We start from the raw sequence: 17,232 nt of genomic DNA on the forward strand, positions 1-17,232 counted from the left end.
TCATGTCTTTGCTTATATTTGTAAATATGTAGTCTAGAAACTGATTTGTCTGCTGGTCTGGGGCTTCCTCCACGCTCCTCTCTGTCTCTTGTTTTCTCATTGCTCTCCTTCCTTTCACTTCCCCTTAGACTTCGTGTGTGCTTTTGTTTCAAACCTGGAACCACCCATTTCTCTAGGAAGACCTGGTATCTTGGGCAGCAGTGGTGCAGAAGCACCATCTTGGGCATCGCGAATGCTTGCTTTTTACTGGATGGCCATTGTTTTGTGGAGCCACTTCTCAGAGACAGAGGTGGGAAATAGAAGAAGGGTCGAAATGCATGTTCTAAGTAGGGCAGGAATGAGTGGACACTATGTTTCCAGATAGAATTTGAGTCTAGAAGTTTGATATTTTCCCTTATTTACTGGTTCCTTTTTCCACACCAGTATTTCTAGGTTTTGCACACATAAGAATTAACAATTTTATATCCCATAATTACTTATTTGTTTTATTCTGTAACACATAATTAGCACTCTCAGACTAATGATACTAATACCACTAACAGTTATGATTACTGAAAACAGTGAAATGGGACCTTACTTGGAGTGGTTTTCCACAACTAACCCTTGGGAAGTGAAGGCAGGAGGACCAAAAGTTCAAGGTCATCCTAGACTACAGAGTGAGTGTCAAGCCATCATTGGCTACTTGATAGTAGAGCGATGTTTCGAAAATTAAGAGCACACTGTTCTTGCAGAGGATCCAGAGTTCAGTTCCCAGCACCTAAGTTGGGTGGCTCACAACCACCTGTAACTCCAGCTTCAGAGACCTAGCACCCTCTTCTGGCCTCTGAGGGTACTACACACATGTGGCACACATTCACACAGACACATACACACAGATAAGCATAATAAACCTAAAAATCAATCAGTCAATTGGACAAACAAATAAATAAGTGGGTCGAGTGGAAGGTGTTTAGTCATTGGAGAAGTGCCTGTAGAGGGGCCTATGGGACTCTGAGTTTTCTGTCTTGTTTTCATATCCTGAAGGCGAGACAAACACTCAGCTTTTCTCTTTTGGCTTTTGCTGTGATATTCATCTTTGTTTTGGGTTTCCAAAGTCACAAGGCCAAATTACCGAGAAGGAAACATCTCAGACTGAGCTGGATACTGTTCATGAAGAGAAAAGGTTAGTCTCAGGCATGTGTCACAGTAATGGAATGTTAACAAGTCCTACCATCACAAAGGGCTAGAGAGTGACCCTTTAAAAGCCCTCCACTCTAACCCCTGGAACCCATCCGTGACTGTCACTGCCCACAGCAGGCTTTGCATCCATGATTGTGTTGAGGAACTTGAGACACAGAGACTGCCTGCGATTATCTGGGTGGGTCATAAATAAATCCTACTCGTCCTCACAAGGAAGGCAGAGGGGGAGTATACACAGAAGGAAGATGTGTAACCATGGAGACCAAGGCTGGGGTGACTCAGTTACAAGTCAAGCTGCAGGAGGAGAAGCAGGAGGAGACCCTGCCCAGAACATCTGCAGGTCGCACAGCCTGCTGACACCTTGTGACCAGTCAGGTAAAATTGGTTTTGGAATGGAGAAAGAATAAATTTTTAATGCTTTAAGCCACTGACTTTGTGATCAGTTGTGATGGTATATCACTTGCCCAGCATTCCCCAGGACACATTAAAAAAAAAAATCTCCTTTTTAACCTTCGTTTAATTCTTGAATAACCATGTATTTAATACTACTAAAACTTGGATACATGCGTAGTCATTTTGCTCGTGTAAAGTTCTTCTCTGGTATCTATAAGAAGGGCTCATGAGGACAATAATCTTTTTATTTTCCTGCATATTATTAAGCTTTTGTCTGGGAAAGGTCAAAACGACTGGATATAAAATCTTTAGTTTACATTTTCTTTAATGTTTCTCCCTATCCTGGTATTAAAGCTTGTTGTAAGATGACATAATTTTTCCTAATAATTCCTGTGTTTTGAAAATAATAAGGTGCCTATCTTTTAAAAACAGTTTCGTATAGCCCAGGCTAGCCTCAGCTTGCTATGTAACCAAGATTGGCCTTGCACGCCTGATCTTCTCAAGTGTCGGAATTGCAGGTATGCGCCCCTCACACTTGGTACTAGGGAGTACCTTGTTCTAGGTTGTACTCCAGGGTATAGTGTGCTTCCCTTTCCCATGCTGGAGGTCAGATTCAGGCCCTGGCACAGGTTAGGTAAGGCAGTACTGCTCAGTCAGCCACTGTCCGCTCTTTTCAATATGAAATTTCCAATCCTCTTATTTTATTTTCTTCTTTGGAAAAACTTTCTCAAATCACTGTTTGTGGGATTCTGCCCTTTGCTTCAGTTTGTTCTTTCGGGGCTTCCTTGTCCATGTGTTGGTTCTCTGTTTATCTTCAGCATTTACCATTTTAAACCCTCCTCCTCTCTTTCTGTATTTCTCAGTAACCATTTCCCCCTAAGTTTCAGACATTTGCTACATCTGATTTTTCTTACATTTCTTCCATCTTAATCTTCTTCTCTGTCCCCGACCCTCCTTCCCCATTGCTGGGAATCAAACCCAGGGGTTCATACCTTAGGTCTTAGTTTTTATTTCTGAGCTAACTTTTTCAACTTCCATTTATTTTTTGAAATCTGTCATTTCACTTATGAATTTTCCTGATTCTAATTTATGTTTTTTTCTTCCAAGCTTTGCATAGTTTAAAATATTTATAGGCTATTTTGAAATGTTATATTTCATGTGTTTTTTTAAAAAATGTCTTCTTGGCATGCGTTCATTGCCACATACCACTAGAGATGTAATTTTGTCCCTTAGCCTTGCTTTTCCTTATAGAAATGCTTATGGATTTTTTGCTTCTCTGTTAATATTTATGTAACTAGTTTTCATGAAGTTTAAAAAAGATGTCTCGAGTGCAGGAGAAATGACTCAGTGGTTAAGTTTTTGTTCCTGCAGAGGACCCAGGCTTGGTTCCCAGTACCCACCTGCCGGTTCACAACCACCTTTAACTCCCGATGCATGATTTTGGATGCCCTCTTCTGGCCTTCACGGACGCTGCCTGCTCACGGTGTATAGGCACACACGCAGGCAGACTAGTCATATGCATTGAAAGGGGTCTCGGTTTGGTGACTTTTCTAATTTAACAAAGTTCCTCTATTTTCATGTGAACTAAAAATCTGGTGGGCAGGGGCTATAGCTCAGCTGCCTGGCATGCATGTATGCGGCCTTAGGCTCAATGCCTAGAACTTGGGAAACAAAACAAAATAGTGACCCTGCTTCCACAGCTCATCTCCCAGTGTTGTGTATCTGCTCGCTCCTTTACCACTGCCCCGGCTTCGCTCAGTTCTGAGTCTGCGCCCCACCATTCTGTTCCCAGTACTGTCTTGTCCCAGGGAGTTGGTTCTGAGGCTCCGGGGCGGACACTCCAGCCCTTCAGGCCACACTGCGGCTCCCTTGTAGTTCTGTGTGAAGCTATAGTGCCCCGGTTTCCTCTGTTGGTTCTTTTGGGGATCCCCTCATCCAAGTCTACCTGGACCTCATGTCTTTACTTCTTTATTCTAGTTTTCATAGTGCTGGGAATGGGCCCAGAGTCACAGTAGGCAAGTGTCCTCCCTCTGTGCTGCACGCCAGCCCCCCTCGTCTCTGTTTCATCGCACACAGACACGAGTATCACACTGGCTTCTGGTGGTTTGCTTGTAATTTGGAGCGTGTGGTAACACCTTGTCACGAAATTTTGTTGAATGTTGTCTGAGATTTTAGCTTTGCTCAGTTGCTCTGTCAACACCATTGTAGGGATGCAGAAGACCCCCAAAGCACACTAGCATATCATTTTTTAAAAATTTCACCATACCACGGCAAATCTTGTTCGCAGTTTTAAAATGGCCCCCTCCCCAGCAGCAAATGATGTAAATATTTACATAGGACAGTCTGAAAATCCATTTTACCTGCATGTGCTTCCATTTTCTGTCTGATCCATGGATGAAGATCCTGGAAGGAAGGCCTCGGGTGTCCCCTTCCATGACTTCTGAGGGTGCTTTACACAGTCCAAGAACCCATGGAGGTCAGGAGTCTGGCTGAGCTCTGGCTGATCCAGTGTGTGAGCCTGATGATGGAGGTTGACTTCACTGGGGCAAAGGAACATGGTTTACTGAGAACATGAGAAGAATAAGAGTCCCAAAGAGATAGAATAGAATTGGCAGTGTGTGTTGGGTGGGGAATGTCAGAGCCTTATTCTAAGATTCAGGTTCTGAGTCAACTCCATTATTTATAGATGAGGGGACTTGAGTAGAGAAAGGTGAAAGGGTCTTGTTCAGGGCTACTGATGCCCTGGTTGGTGGTAGCACACACCTTTAATCTGCACTCGGGAGGCAGAAGCAGGTGGATCTCTATGAGTTCGAGACTACCCTGGTCTACAAGAGCTAGTTCCAGGACAGGCTCCAAAACCATAGAGAAACCCTGTCTGGAAAAACAAAAACAACAACAAAAAGCAAAGCTACTGATGAACCAGGTGGTGGGATAGACTCTTCAGTCAGTCTAGGTTTCTTCGCCCATGCCAGACTCTGAAACCCCAAACTTCCTATTGAGTAGTTGCTAAGTAGACCATTGTAGAGAGAAGAGGGCTTGTGCAGAGTAAATTGGAGGGTATTCACTCTTTTTGTTTTAAGAAGTTCAGTGGTTCAAATAGTGGGTTTACTTAAAATAGAGGCACACATAATTTGGTGTTTGTGTGGAGTAATTATGGAGTTGGATGGTGGATTTCTGAAGCAGTCTCACAGCTTGTTCATGGTAGAAGCAAGGGCAGGCATGAAAGGCCTGGCTGAGGGAGTCCCAGAGAACTTCTCACTGCACCAGGTGGCAAACGTGGGATTGGTGACATTTCCAAGAAAGGGATTCCTATTGATTAATGATTCTTGACAATTGACTTAATGAGTTGTCTGTCAGCACCCATTCTATCCCAGTCGTTTTGTTTCTCTTGGTCAAGAGGATAGTAAAAAAAATGACCAAGAATATAATAATTTATATTTATGTATCAATGCCTACTACCTGCTTTACATTTGGTGTATATGTACTGAGTGAATTTGTTTGGAAGAAAAAAAAACATGAACAAAGTCACTGACCTTGCATGCATAACTGAGTATTAAATTATATGACATTAAAGGAAGGGGGGCTTTCTACATAACGTGGTAAGGAGGATCTGAGTATTAATCCCCCTTCTATGCAATCCAGTGCACCCTTTGTTCAGGTTCATTGCCATAGTGGCTGTCGAGTGAGAGGAATGACGATAAGAGAAATGTATTGCCATTAGAGAAAAAACGACCCCACCAAGGGGGTGTGTTCTGTTGCTTCTTTCTCCTCTTTTGTTTTCCTCCCCCTCTACTAGCATCTTTACTTTTGCAAGTTTTCAGACACTTGGACTGTGTTTGATCTCCAGTTCCTGTGTTGGTTTTGAGTGAGAATGGCCCCATAGGCTTCTATGTTTGAATACTTGATCCCCACTTGGTAGAAGTGTTTGGGGAGGACTAGGAGGTGTGGTCTTGTTGGAGGATGTGTGTCACTGGCGGCAGGCTTTGAGGTTTCCGAAGATTTGCTGTTTTCTCAGTGTCTCTCTTTCTATGCCCCCTCTTGTGGATCAAGATGTAAGTTCTCCCCTGTTTCTGCTGGCAGACCTTTGCTCTACCGTCATGGACTCTAACCCTCTGAGACCATAAGCCCAAATTAAACACTTTCTTTCATAAGCTGCGTTGGTCATGGCGTTTCATCACAGCAACAGAAAAGTAACTAAGACAGTTCCTTTATTTGAAACAATGATCATTTTTCACCTGTGACTAGAACTAACTTTTACCTGCTAAATATTATCGCATCCCTTAGCTAATGAAACCTGGGCTCCAGAGCTTCACGTGTCGATGTGCAGAGATGGCTTTAGTAAAACCAACCCTCATCTCTGAGCAGAGAATAAGTTGGTGTGCATTAAATTGGAAGAGAATTTCATCCATGCAATCAGTGGTCTCTGAGTACTGTGTTAAGCCAGGTCCCATGCTGGGTGCTATGATGTAATCTTGAAGGACCATGGGGATGCAGATATGTAGTCTGGCAGTGTTGGGATGTCCTCTGGACCTTTCTGATTTCTCCATGTAGTAAGTGAGAAAAGAATGCTTTTGCTTCTGCTTAACTAGGCATGCATGTATTCTCCTTCGGGCTCCACGCAGAATAGTGGAGGAGAGACCACAGACATTCTTGAAAAATTAGGAGCATTACAATGGAATTAATAAACCAGCATCATCAGAGATCACGGCATAATTTTCTGTCATTTAAGATGTGTGTTTCTGATGATGGTGACCAATGAGTAGATTCTGAGATTCCTTCAGGAAGCCCCATTACTCTGTGACTTGTTGAGAACCTAGGGTGGGGAAAGTGCTCACATGTAACCTTCCTTGATTTCCTTGCAGCCTGTTATATCAGAGTTCATATCATTGCAAGACTCCACTGATAGCAGATATACAACTGAACTCTGAGCTGATGGAAGAGATTGAGAGAGGGAGACTTTCGTAATCTTGACTCACCCTGGATGTCACCACGGTTATCTGATGGAGTGGTCTTCATGGCACCATATATGGCTTGGTTCTCTAATCCTTCTGCCCCATGCTCCCAAGTCCACATACTCTCTAGTCTTCTGTAAAGACAACAGACAGATTGGTAAAGAGAATGACGTTCTTGTTCTACAGATTCAGGTCCCATTTAAATGTTGGTGGCATGTGCCTAGTCAGACTTTGCAAACTCTTGCTTGATTTATTCTTCCCCTGGAGCCCACAAAACTCATAAAATGGAATTAAAGAGCCACCCCCTAATCATGCTTGATAAGGCTAACCATAAACATAGTCTCACTAATGGATGGAGGATTTAGTGTACTTCTTTTGAGTATCTGAGCTGGGTCTACAGGCTCCCGGCCTTGACCTGGCTGGAAGATGAACACGTGGTAGATTCTTGGACATTTCAGGGTCATTTCCTTTCTTTTGCTTTGCACTATTTGAAGCTGAAGGTACTTTATCCAAGATCCTACAGTTGCCTGAGGGTTGAGCAAAGAAGATGTACACTTGTCTCTTGTCTTGTTGATGGTCTCTTCCAAACTTAGGTTCAGGCGTCAAAAGCATGGGCCAAGTATTTCATCCATTCTAGCTCTAAATCTAGTACCAGATAGCTACATGACACTCTTACACCCTGTAGGCATGTCTTCTGGTTGCTGCAGCAGCTTACACAAGTCCATTCCATTCATGTTCCCTGTGTGATTTCTACAGGTGTCTTGTGTCATGAACATGGATGCGGTATAACCTTCTGTTTTCCATTGTCCAGTGCAAGTACTTGCTAATAACGCCAGAGTTGGGGCATGCAACTTCTTCAAGCAGAGACTTGACTAATGACAGATGCAAGGTGCTATGGGCTGAATGTTGTGTACTACAAATTCCATATATTGAAGCACTGATCTCTAGTTTGATGGCATGGCATTAAGGTAGGACTTTTGACAGGTAATCAGGTCCAATGAGTGGAGCTGTAAGGATACAGCGAGTGGGTGTGTCTACAGGCAGGAAGAGCCTGTAGTCTACCTGCTAGAGACTGAGTCTGCTGGTACCTTTGTCTTGGACTTTCTGACCAACTTTGGGGAACAAATGTCTGTCAGACACAAAGTCCTTAGTTAGAACATCTGAGGCTAAGATGTGTGTGGGATGTGCAGAAATGATCTGACATCCGAAGAGAAAGTTGGGAGATGTGGCAAGAATGTAATAATGGATGGTTAATTCAGACCATTAAATTCTCTTTTGTCCTATGCTTCTCAAATTGTGTGGAGACCATTTTAGATTGATAAGACATCTGTAAGTGGGAATTCTTGTATCCTGTGCATTGAGTCACTTTGGAAGATGGAGGATTTTAGTACCTGGAGACCTGTGTTCAGAATCCAGGCAAGTGACCTTTTCAGTTTAGTTTCTTCTCCTTCCTTCCTTTCCTTTATTTCGAAGCACTGGGAATTGAACCCAGTACCTTGTGCATGGTAGGCACGTACTCTACTACTGAGCCTTGGTTTCTGCTTCTTCATTGACAGAATAGAGTAATAAGATGTGCCTCACAAGATTTTTATGAGGGTTAAATAATGTATTAGCTAAAACACTGGCTCCTCCTCCTCTTCCCCTTCTTCTTACTCCCTCCTCTTTTCAAAGGAGAGCAGGTAGTGCCTGCTGACCTCAAACTTATTGTATAGCTAAGAACAAACTTGAATTCCCGATTCTTCTGCCTCCATCTTCCCAGTGCTGGGACTGCAGATGTGAACTGCCACACCTAGTTTCAAAAGCACTCTTAATGGCTAATCATCTTTTGGGGTTTATTGGAATAGTATTGGAGTCCCGTGTGGATGGTTTCTCTTCATTGTGGCTGTGTTGCTGTCTTACTTTCTCATTCCTGTGTCTTCCTTTTCTTCCTCTTCAAGCTTTGTTGGTGAATGCCAATTGAGATTTTTAATTGTTAGTAAGTTTTAGGGTTATCTTTCACTCATCAATTCATTCATTTCCGTTTTTTTTTGTTGGCATTTAAAGAGACAGTGACTTAAATTTTTCATTAGTACAGCAGTGTTAATCAAGGGCTTCTAAGAGGAGACAACATATTAGAGATGTAATTTAGTTTTTGCAGAGAGCTGAGTTTTTTGAAACAAAGTCTTGTTTTGTAGCCCAAGGTGGCCTCAAGCTCATGACCTTTTGGCTTTGCTCTCTGGAAGGTAGGGTTTCAGGTGTACACCACTTTGCCTAGTCAGAAGATATAATTGTCAAAGGAGACATTAATGGGCCTTCCCTCTTCAGCACCTTGCTTCTACCCATGTCACGCTAAGGATGGCAGAATTCTCGTTTTTCAGGTATTTTATGTAGAGATGGCTTTCACTGTTAGGTGGCTTCTCCCTTAGTGTGAGTTAGTGACCAAGTAGAACTTGGTCAGTTAGGAACACAATCAGGACTCTCGGCATGAGCTTCACTTTTCCATATTAGGGAATATTTTTAGGCATATATTATAGATAAAACTGCTCACATGTGGGCATGTAGATGCCCACCTTTACTCTCAGCACACAGAAGGCCAAGGCAAGGTTGAGGCCAGCCTGGTCTAAACAGTGAATGACAGGCTAGGCAGGGAGGGCTACATAGTAGACCCTGTCTCAAATAAAACCAAACAAACAAAGAAGAAATTACACACCCAGAAAAGAATGCACATAATTTAAGTCCCTGTATATTCCATTTGTTTTCATTCCTTATCTTTTTCCTTGAAAGTAACCACTGTCTTCAAGTCCTTGTTTTATTCTTCTCTTATATTTGTCATTTTGAAAAATATGTATGTGAATTTGGTGGGTTAACATGTTCCTTTAATCCCATGAGACAGGAAGGTGTGTGACCCTGAGGCCAGCCTATGCCATGTGATGAGACTCTGACTCGAGAAGTTTGTCTGCCTTCTTTAATTATTTAATACCGTACTGACTCTTCCACATTTCTTTTCTTACTGTGTTTGTTGGTACTTGTGTGGTGTTTGTGCATGTTTTGTGCACGTATGTGAACATGTATACACAGGTGTGTGTGTGTGTGTGTGTGTGTGTGTGTGTGTGTGTGTGTATGTAAGCTGCCTTCCTCTATTGTGTGCTTTTCTCTATTTCAGCATCTCTAACCCAACCTGGACCTTCATGGTTCTCCTAGTCTGGCTGGCCATGAGCCCTGGGCTCTGTCTGTCTCTACCCTAACCCCAGAACTGAGGTTAAAGATACATACCGCCACACCTTGTTTTTGTGTGAGTGCTGGGGTCAGAGCTCAGGTCCGTTTGCTTGTCCAGCAAGTGCTGTGCCGACTAACTATCTCCCCAGTCCCCAGTGTGGTTTTGAAGTTTAGCTTTGTATCTTGAATTCATTTGTTTTTACTGCTACATAGTATTCTGCTGTATGGGTATAATACATAATAATTTATGTATTTTCCTGTGACAGGTTTAGGCTATTTTCAGTTTTCCATTGCATAGAACGCCACAGTAAACATTCTTATTGAAATCTCTGCATCTTCTTGAGCACCATTATGTTCTTTGGCATAGCATTGGGGTGGAATGGGTGCATCCTCCATGTCCTCCCTTTATGTGATTATTGTGAATACAAGCTGACGGAGTATATATCTCTGCTGCTTTGTGCTGGATCTGTGTCATCACTTGGTTCTGTTATTCCTAACATTTATTTATTTATTTATTTTGCTCAATATGCTTGATGTGAAATACCTAAAAACAATTTCCTGATTGTCAGTTACTGGAAGACTTTGTTCTTATGTTTATTGGTCATTAGTTTTATTTCTCTTTTAACATAAATTAAATGAAAGAATTAATTCTTTCTCCCTTTCTGTCTCTCATTTGAGTCTTTTGTCTTTCCTTGACATGTATCATTTCTTGATTGCATTTTTTAAAGGCAGGGTCTCAGTATGTAGTTCTGACTGGCCTGGATTCTGCTGTGTAGATCAGGCTGTTCTCAAACTGATGGTGATCCAACTGCCTCTTCCTTTTGAATGCTTGGCATTAGAGGTCGGTGCCACCAGGTTTCTAGATTGGACTTTTATATGCTTTTAGTTGGATTGATCTTTAGGTGCCTTACAGTTTTGGTTGCTACAATCTTTGAAGAATTTAGATTTTTTTCTTACTGTTGGGGCCACTCTTCTTTGCTGGTATTTTGTGACTTCATCTGAAGCCTCCTGAAATGCTTCTCATTTTTCATGTTCCCCATGCATGTTTTTGTTCCCTTTGCTTAGACTGTTGAGCTAGAGACCTTTGAAGGGAAAACGAGAAACGTTAGGACCAGTGGGTAAAGGCATTTGCTCCCAAGCCTGACTACCATCCCTAGGCTCCACACGGAAGGAGAGGGCAGCTCCCACGCGTTGTCCTCTGATCTCTACAGGTGTTCCTTGACATGGTGTGTTCAGTTACACACACACACACACACACACACACACACACACACTCTCTCTCTAATGATATAAAATTCTTGACACATGGATTATTGTTATCATGAATGGATCATAACCTTATGAAAAGATGCTCAACTTGATTCAGAGTGATTCAGATCAGACAAAGATGGCATTTCTCAGATGGAGGGGGTGGGTACAACGATGACGAGAGAGCTTACCAAGCATGCCTTAAGGCCTTGAGTTCAGTGCCCAGCACTGTGTGTGTGTGTGTGTGTGTGTTGGGAAAGGGAGAGGGAGACACTATATCTTAATGGTCTTAATGGAGTAATCTCTAGGATATGTTAGAAAAATGCACAAGGTACTATTTATCTTAGAAAGACAGAGACTATGTGACTTTGTTAACTTCTAGTTGATTTGTTTTTGAAAATGGCAGAGTGAGCCATATAATATAATCAGAATAATAGCGAAAGGCTGCCCTTAAGAGCAAAGAACTAACAGCCTGGAGGGGATGGGATGATGCAGTCTTTCCTTCATATACCTTGCTTTGCTTATTTAGTCTTGGAAAAAATATAAAATTATACATAATTGTACAATAAAAAGCGAGCTCTGAGAAAGCCAAATAAATGTCCCTGTTTTGAGGCGTTTGGCATGACCTACTGGAGCAGAACTCAGTTGCCTGGCTTCCTGACTCCCATCGCAATCGTCTGCATCCCCAAGAAGCATGTCAGGATGCTTCTGAAAGCATTGTAGACTGTTTTCCAGTTGTCATGGCTGGCGGCAGTGTTGGGGGGTTATTCTGCGATTCCTAATGTGTTGTGGGGTAAACAGCTAATTATACTGGCGGGAGGAAGGAAGTGCTGACATAGGACAATGAGGTGACGGAAATCCCGCCGTCCTGAGCTTGATGGCTCAGGGTAGGAACTCATGAAGCATTTTATTATTATTATTATTTTTAAAGACTTGAGTTCTGACTATGGGCAAGGCTCCAAATGGCTGAGCCAGTGGCAGGAAGCCTTCCTTTGTGATTGACAAGGATCATTTCCCAAGAAAAGCAGCCAGGGGCTCTTTGGAGAAGGCGCTGGCTTTCCGGTCAGAGGCAGGCGGTAGGATGTGCCTGGAGCTCCTTGTCACACTAGCAAGCAGGGAATCCATCAAGGATTTCCAAGGTCGTGTTGAAGACGGCTTTAAAATCAACTGGAGATGTTTCTATTGGCCAAATGGGGACAGTTTGGACATCATTAAAAATGAACATGGTGATGAATTAAACGATACCCAGAAAACTCTCTGTGTTTTGTTGGATGCTTGGATATTAGCTCATTACTGTGACTACTGGCAAATGGAGGGAAAGAAAGAACTTCCCCAGATGTCCTGGGAGGGAAGGGCAGCTAGGAGAAGGGGGAAGCAAGAGGATCACCCTGACTTGCTAATATCCCATAAGTCCATGGATCTAGGAAATGATTCTAGGACACCGACAACTCAGAGGGGAGCCATCCAGGCTTTGTATGTCTCTGGACTTAAAAAACAATTATTAATTTGAGTGTGTGTGTGTGTGTGTGTGTGTGTGTATGTGGATGAGTGTGTGTTTTTGTGTGTATGTATGTGTGTATGTGTATGTATGTGTGTGTGTATGTGTGTGTGTGTATGTGTGTGTGTGAGTGTGAGTGTGTGTGTGTGTGTGTGTGAGTGTGTGTGTGTGTGTGTGTATGCAGAGGTCAGTAAACAGCTTGCGGAAGTTTTCTCCTTCCATCAGATGACTACCTGGAGTCAAACTCAGGTCTCAGGTCATCAGGCTTGGCAGCTAGTACCTTTACCCACTGAGTCATTTTCCCTAGTCTTATGTCTCTGGATTTATCTTGGCCCCAAAATGCCTTAATCTAACCAAACCTCCAAACTTAAGACTTAAAATTTTTTTAGTTGTTTATTTTGTAACAGTCTCATTACCCCAGGCTCTTCTTGTAATTGCTATATAGCCACGGCCGCTTAGACTCCTGAGACATCTACCTGTATTCCAAGTGCTGGGGTTGCAGGTGTGTGCCACCACACTGATTAAAAGAGCTATAAGGAACAGAGGATCTGCTCAGTACTATCAAGGGAATGCAGTTAGCAAAACTCAAGTTATAGAAAACCCACAGGAAAATGATCTGGGTTTTCTAATAATTGCCTAAAATACAGAGAAGAAAAATTCGAGATGAATCTGAGAATTAAAAATAAGTGAATTAATCAGTTATAATTTGGACTTCATATGAATGTTAATTATTATGAAATATATAACAATGTTTTTGAGGTGGTGAGGGGAAATTCGGGCAGTGATTGATGGTAAAAATCAAGACTAGTGATAGTGAGACAATTCTATTCTGTTCTACTTATTTCTTTGGTTTTTTGAGATAGGGTTTCTCTGTGCGTAGACCTGACTGCCCTGAAACTGATTTGTAGGCCAGATTAGCCTTGAACTCATAGAGATCCACTTGACTCGAGCGCCACCACCGCCCGGCTGGTAATGGGACTGTTAAGGAAAGACTGTGAACAGGGAGATAGCCTGGTTGGTAGAGCATTTACTACGTAAGCATGAGAACTTGAATTTGATCCCTAACATCCACATTAAAAAGCCGGGTGCAGTGACTCAGACAAGTAATCTGAGCACTGGGGAGGTGGGGACATGCGGATTCCTCGGACTTGCTGGCCAGCCAGTCTAGGCGAATGGGTGGACAGCGCCCGAGGAACGCTGCACTCTGGCCTCCACACACATGTGTGTCTGCATTCACATGTGCACACACACTCATGATCTTTATCTTGTGTTTCTTGAATTGCTTACTTTGGAAATAATATGATTTCTGGGCTGTGGTATGAGAAAAACTAAGCGGCTCTGAGTTGGTGGCTCTGAAATTGGGTCACCACTGGGGATCCGTCACTGTGTTGTCTCTGCTTTTGTGCGCTGAAGGTTATCCGCGGTAAAACCTGAAATGAAAATGGAGCGCTTGGCATAGACCCAGCTCACACAGGGAATATCTGAAAACTTCTGTGAAAGTGGTATGGGACTTCATTTTTATGTCGTCCCTGTATGTTAGAGACAAGTTCCTGGAGGGAACAGAGCACACGCAGTGGCTTGAGTTTGTTCCCATCTGGGTTTCTTGGTTCCGTGCTCACCAGGCGGTCAGCTCATGCGAGGGAGGCAGCTCAAGCTTGCGTCCTCGGAAGCCTTTCACCAGAAAACCTCGCACTGTGCAGTTTGATTCTCCTTCACTCTGTTTTGTCTTCTCTTGTCCCCTCCAACTACAGAGTGTATGTGTCTCTGGGTTGTTTTCTCATCCCCAAGATTCACAGGCCTGTTGAGGGATTGTGACTTCTCAAGAGTTGGGATTTAACCCTGGGTTAAATCCACTTCCCTGCACCCTCCTGCTTTTTATTCAAGTAGGTTACCCCATGTGTGTGTGTATGGGGGGGGGGTTGCCTGCATTTTTTTGTTGAGCCTCTAGCATGCTGTTTAGAGTTTTACATTAGGTCATCTATGGACCCTTGTCTGTCTGGGCCCACATTCACTAGCTCCCACCTCCCCTCCTTTTATTTTAGTACAGGGGATTGAACTCAGGGCCTCCCACATTCCATGACTGAGTTATACCTCAGACCCATTTCGTGTTTTTATTTTAACACAAGTTCTCTCTACATTGCCTAGGCTATCCTTGAATTCACTGTGTATCCAAGAGTGGGCCTTGAAATTGTGATCCTTCTAATTCACCTCCTGAATATCCGGGATTATAGACTTTTCCTGTCTGGTTCGACAGCTGGAGGAATTTGAACATGGCCGAGGAAGTGAGCTGAGTCTGTGGGACCCAAGGAATATTAAACTATAGATGAGCGAAGTTTTCATATTGATAATACCCTTAAATTCAGTGCCCTGGAGTTTAGGAAGCTTTTCACACAATTGTACCATCTTATACATTCCTTTTCAACATGCCCATGTACAGTGACAGGGTGATTGATTGGTCACGCCCGAGACTCCAGTCATCGTCTTCTGACAGCAAGCTCCTTGCTGTCTCTGCTTGTCATACTGCCTCCTTCCTTTAACAGAGGTTAAAATATCCTAAGTGATGCCAGTGGCTGGTCATTGGTATGGCACAGGCCACCACAGTGGTTGCCGTGGTCAAAAGAGTAACAGATTCTACTATTGTCAACTCAGAACATAACTGTGCTCCAGGGATATTGGGAACTGGAGTCCTTAACCCTAATCCTAATCCTAACATTTACAAATAATAAGACTTAATTATCTTTAAAATTCTGTGGTATACATATTAAAATTACATTAAGCGATTGGAATTGGTGCACACATTCGTAATCTTAGCATTCAGAAGGACTGTTAAGATTGAGATTAGCCTAGACTATGTAACAGTCTCAAAAAATAAAAAACCCACCACATTGTGACTTTGGGGTTGATGAGCTACTTAGCCCAACTCATAACGCTAATAAACATCAGAACCAAGGGTATCTGATGTCAAGGTCTGAGCTGCAGCCATGAAATTGCTCACGGATATCCATTCAAATAACATCTATTGAGCATTTGTCTCCTGTGTTCCAGGCACCAGGGATACAGTTGTGAACAAGACAGACAACCTTTTGTCCTAAACCAAGTTCTGAGGCTAATAGGAAGTGATGTAGGCAGGGATAAATTGTTTAAAGGAAATAAAACTGGGCCATATAACATGAAGTCTTCGTGGTAGATGACTGGGGCTAGTCCTTCTGGCTGGCTGGGGGCTCTTTTAGATTAAGCAGGACTTGAATACTCTAGACAGAGGGACTGAGTGGGAAGAGGCTCTGTAGTGGGAACCGGTGCAATGTGTTTGGGGAGGAGGCGGAGCTATTAGAGTCAGGGTTGTCTGTTCAATGCTGAGGGGAGATCTGCAGGGGGTCCCTGTGATTGGCCATGGCTGTGGTGAGGAGTGCCACCTTTGACAATGTAGAAGAGCCTGTTGACCTATGATGGGACTCATATCTGAGAAGCCGCTCCATCCCACAAGAATGTCTTTTAAAAAATATTATTATTATTATTTTTTATTTTAGGACTTTTGGATCTCTAGTCTCAAAATTAATAGGATGGTATGAACGGTGGAGATCTGGCCTTACTTGCAAGTGTGAGAACTGTTTTAGGATTCTTAAAGGATGTCGTGAGAGCAATGTCAACAGAGTGGCGTAGCTGCCAGAAAATTGTGGCAGTCAGAGCTTCTCCTGATACATGAGATACAGAGAGGCTGATGCCTGCCAAGTAGGAGGATGACGTTCCTGGACGGGAATGGACACGGAGGTTTTGGATGCTGTTGTGTTCCCTCCTGGTTGTCAAGAAGTTACCCTCTTCCTTGTCAGAATGAGTCAAACCTGACTGGAGTTGGAGGAGAACTTGGATCAGTTGATCTCTGAAGTCTTCCATCCTGCAGGCCTGGGAGCCTATTGCCCAAGGCATCGGCCCATAGATGGTAGACACGGGCGGTAGTAAAGATTCATGGAAGATCCCCAATGATGACCCTTTGGGTCTGACAATTCATGGTGATATCTCCTTTTGCCCTGACTCTTCTCACTGTCCTTAAGCTAGGGAGGCCCCGACTTATCCTGGGGTCTCTATTATTTACTGTGGTGCCTTATTTAAGGTAGTTCTTGATTTTCCACCTAACTGGTTGTCAAAAACTGCACTTCTTAGAGCTGCCTCCTTAAGGAGCTCGCCTGCCTCTGGTGGTTGGGAACCAGTGGTAGTCTCTGAAGATGTGTTCTACTTCAGAACTTTTTCTTGGTGTGGCCAACAGAGGTACTGTGCAATGCCTGGATGCCAGCAAACACCTCAGAAGGAAAGGCTTGAGTTACCATCCCAGGAGCTTCTAGTGGGAGGTACCTGAGAATGTGTCACTGGGTTTGAATGCGTAGCCCAGGTCACTTCTCTCAGTCCTCTTCATCTCCAGTTGATGTATGTGCAAACATGCTGGGGAACTTAGAACAGTGACCCTTGGAGAGGCCGTCCCTATCTCAAGATGTTCCTTGATTTGGCTTTTAACAACAGTGATACATAGGTACTTTTAGAAAGATTTCTTTCCTGCGAGCTTGAGACATAAGAAATCCTGACACAGATATGCATTTAAAAGATAGCCATCCTAAACACAGTTGAGTAGATTTGTCAGTAGTGTGTTAAAGCTGTCATTTATGAAAAAGAAATGTAAGTTTTCCCTGCTACTTTTGCTATTTAAGTCAAATCACTTGTCCTAAGTAGTCCCTTGAGTGCAGGGACTTTGGTACTTGTACCAAAGACTGGGTGGAT

At 43.1% G+C, this 17,232-nt stretch overlaps 1 protein-coding gene across 3 annotated transcripts in view; it reads left to right on the forward strand.

The window, feature by feature from the left end:
- The window catches only part of C5H1orf226 (chromosome 5 C1orf226 homolog), a 297,311-nt gene that overhangs the window by 15,589 nt on the left and 264,490 nt on the right, over positions 1 to 17,232 (forward strand). The window contains exon 1 of one of the 3 annotated variants that reach the window (XM_087906163.1): positions 1,296 to 1,554. The exons of the other annotated variants lie outside the window; for them this stretch is intronic. The gene's annotated coding sequence lies outside the window, so the exon portion shown is untranslated. Of the gene's footprint in view, positions 1 to 1,295; positions 1,555 to 17,232 lie in introns of those variants that run through there. 3 annotated transcript variants of the gene reach the window in all.

The sequence above is a fragment of the Myodes glareolus genome, chromosome 5 (assembly GCF_982192425.1).
Source record: "Myodes glareolus chromosome 5, mMyoGla1.1, whole genome shotgun sequence".
NCBI classification, from domain to species: domain Eukaryota; kingdom Metazoa; phylum Chordata; class Mammalia; order Rodentia; family Cricetidae; genus Myodes; species Myodes glareolus.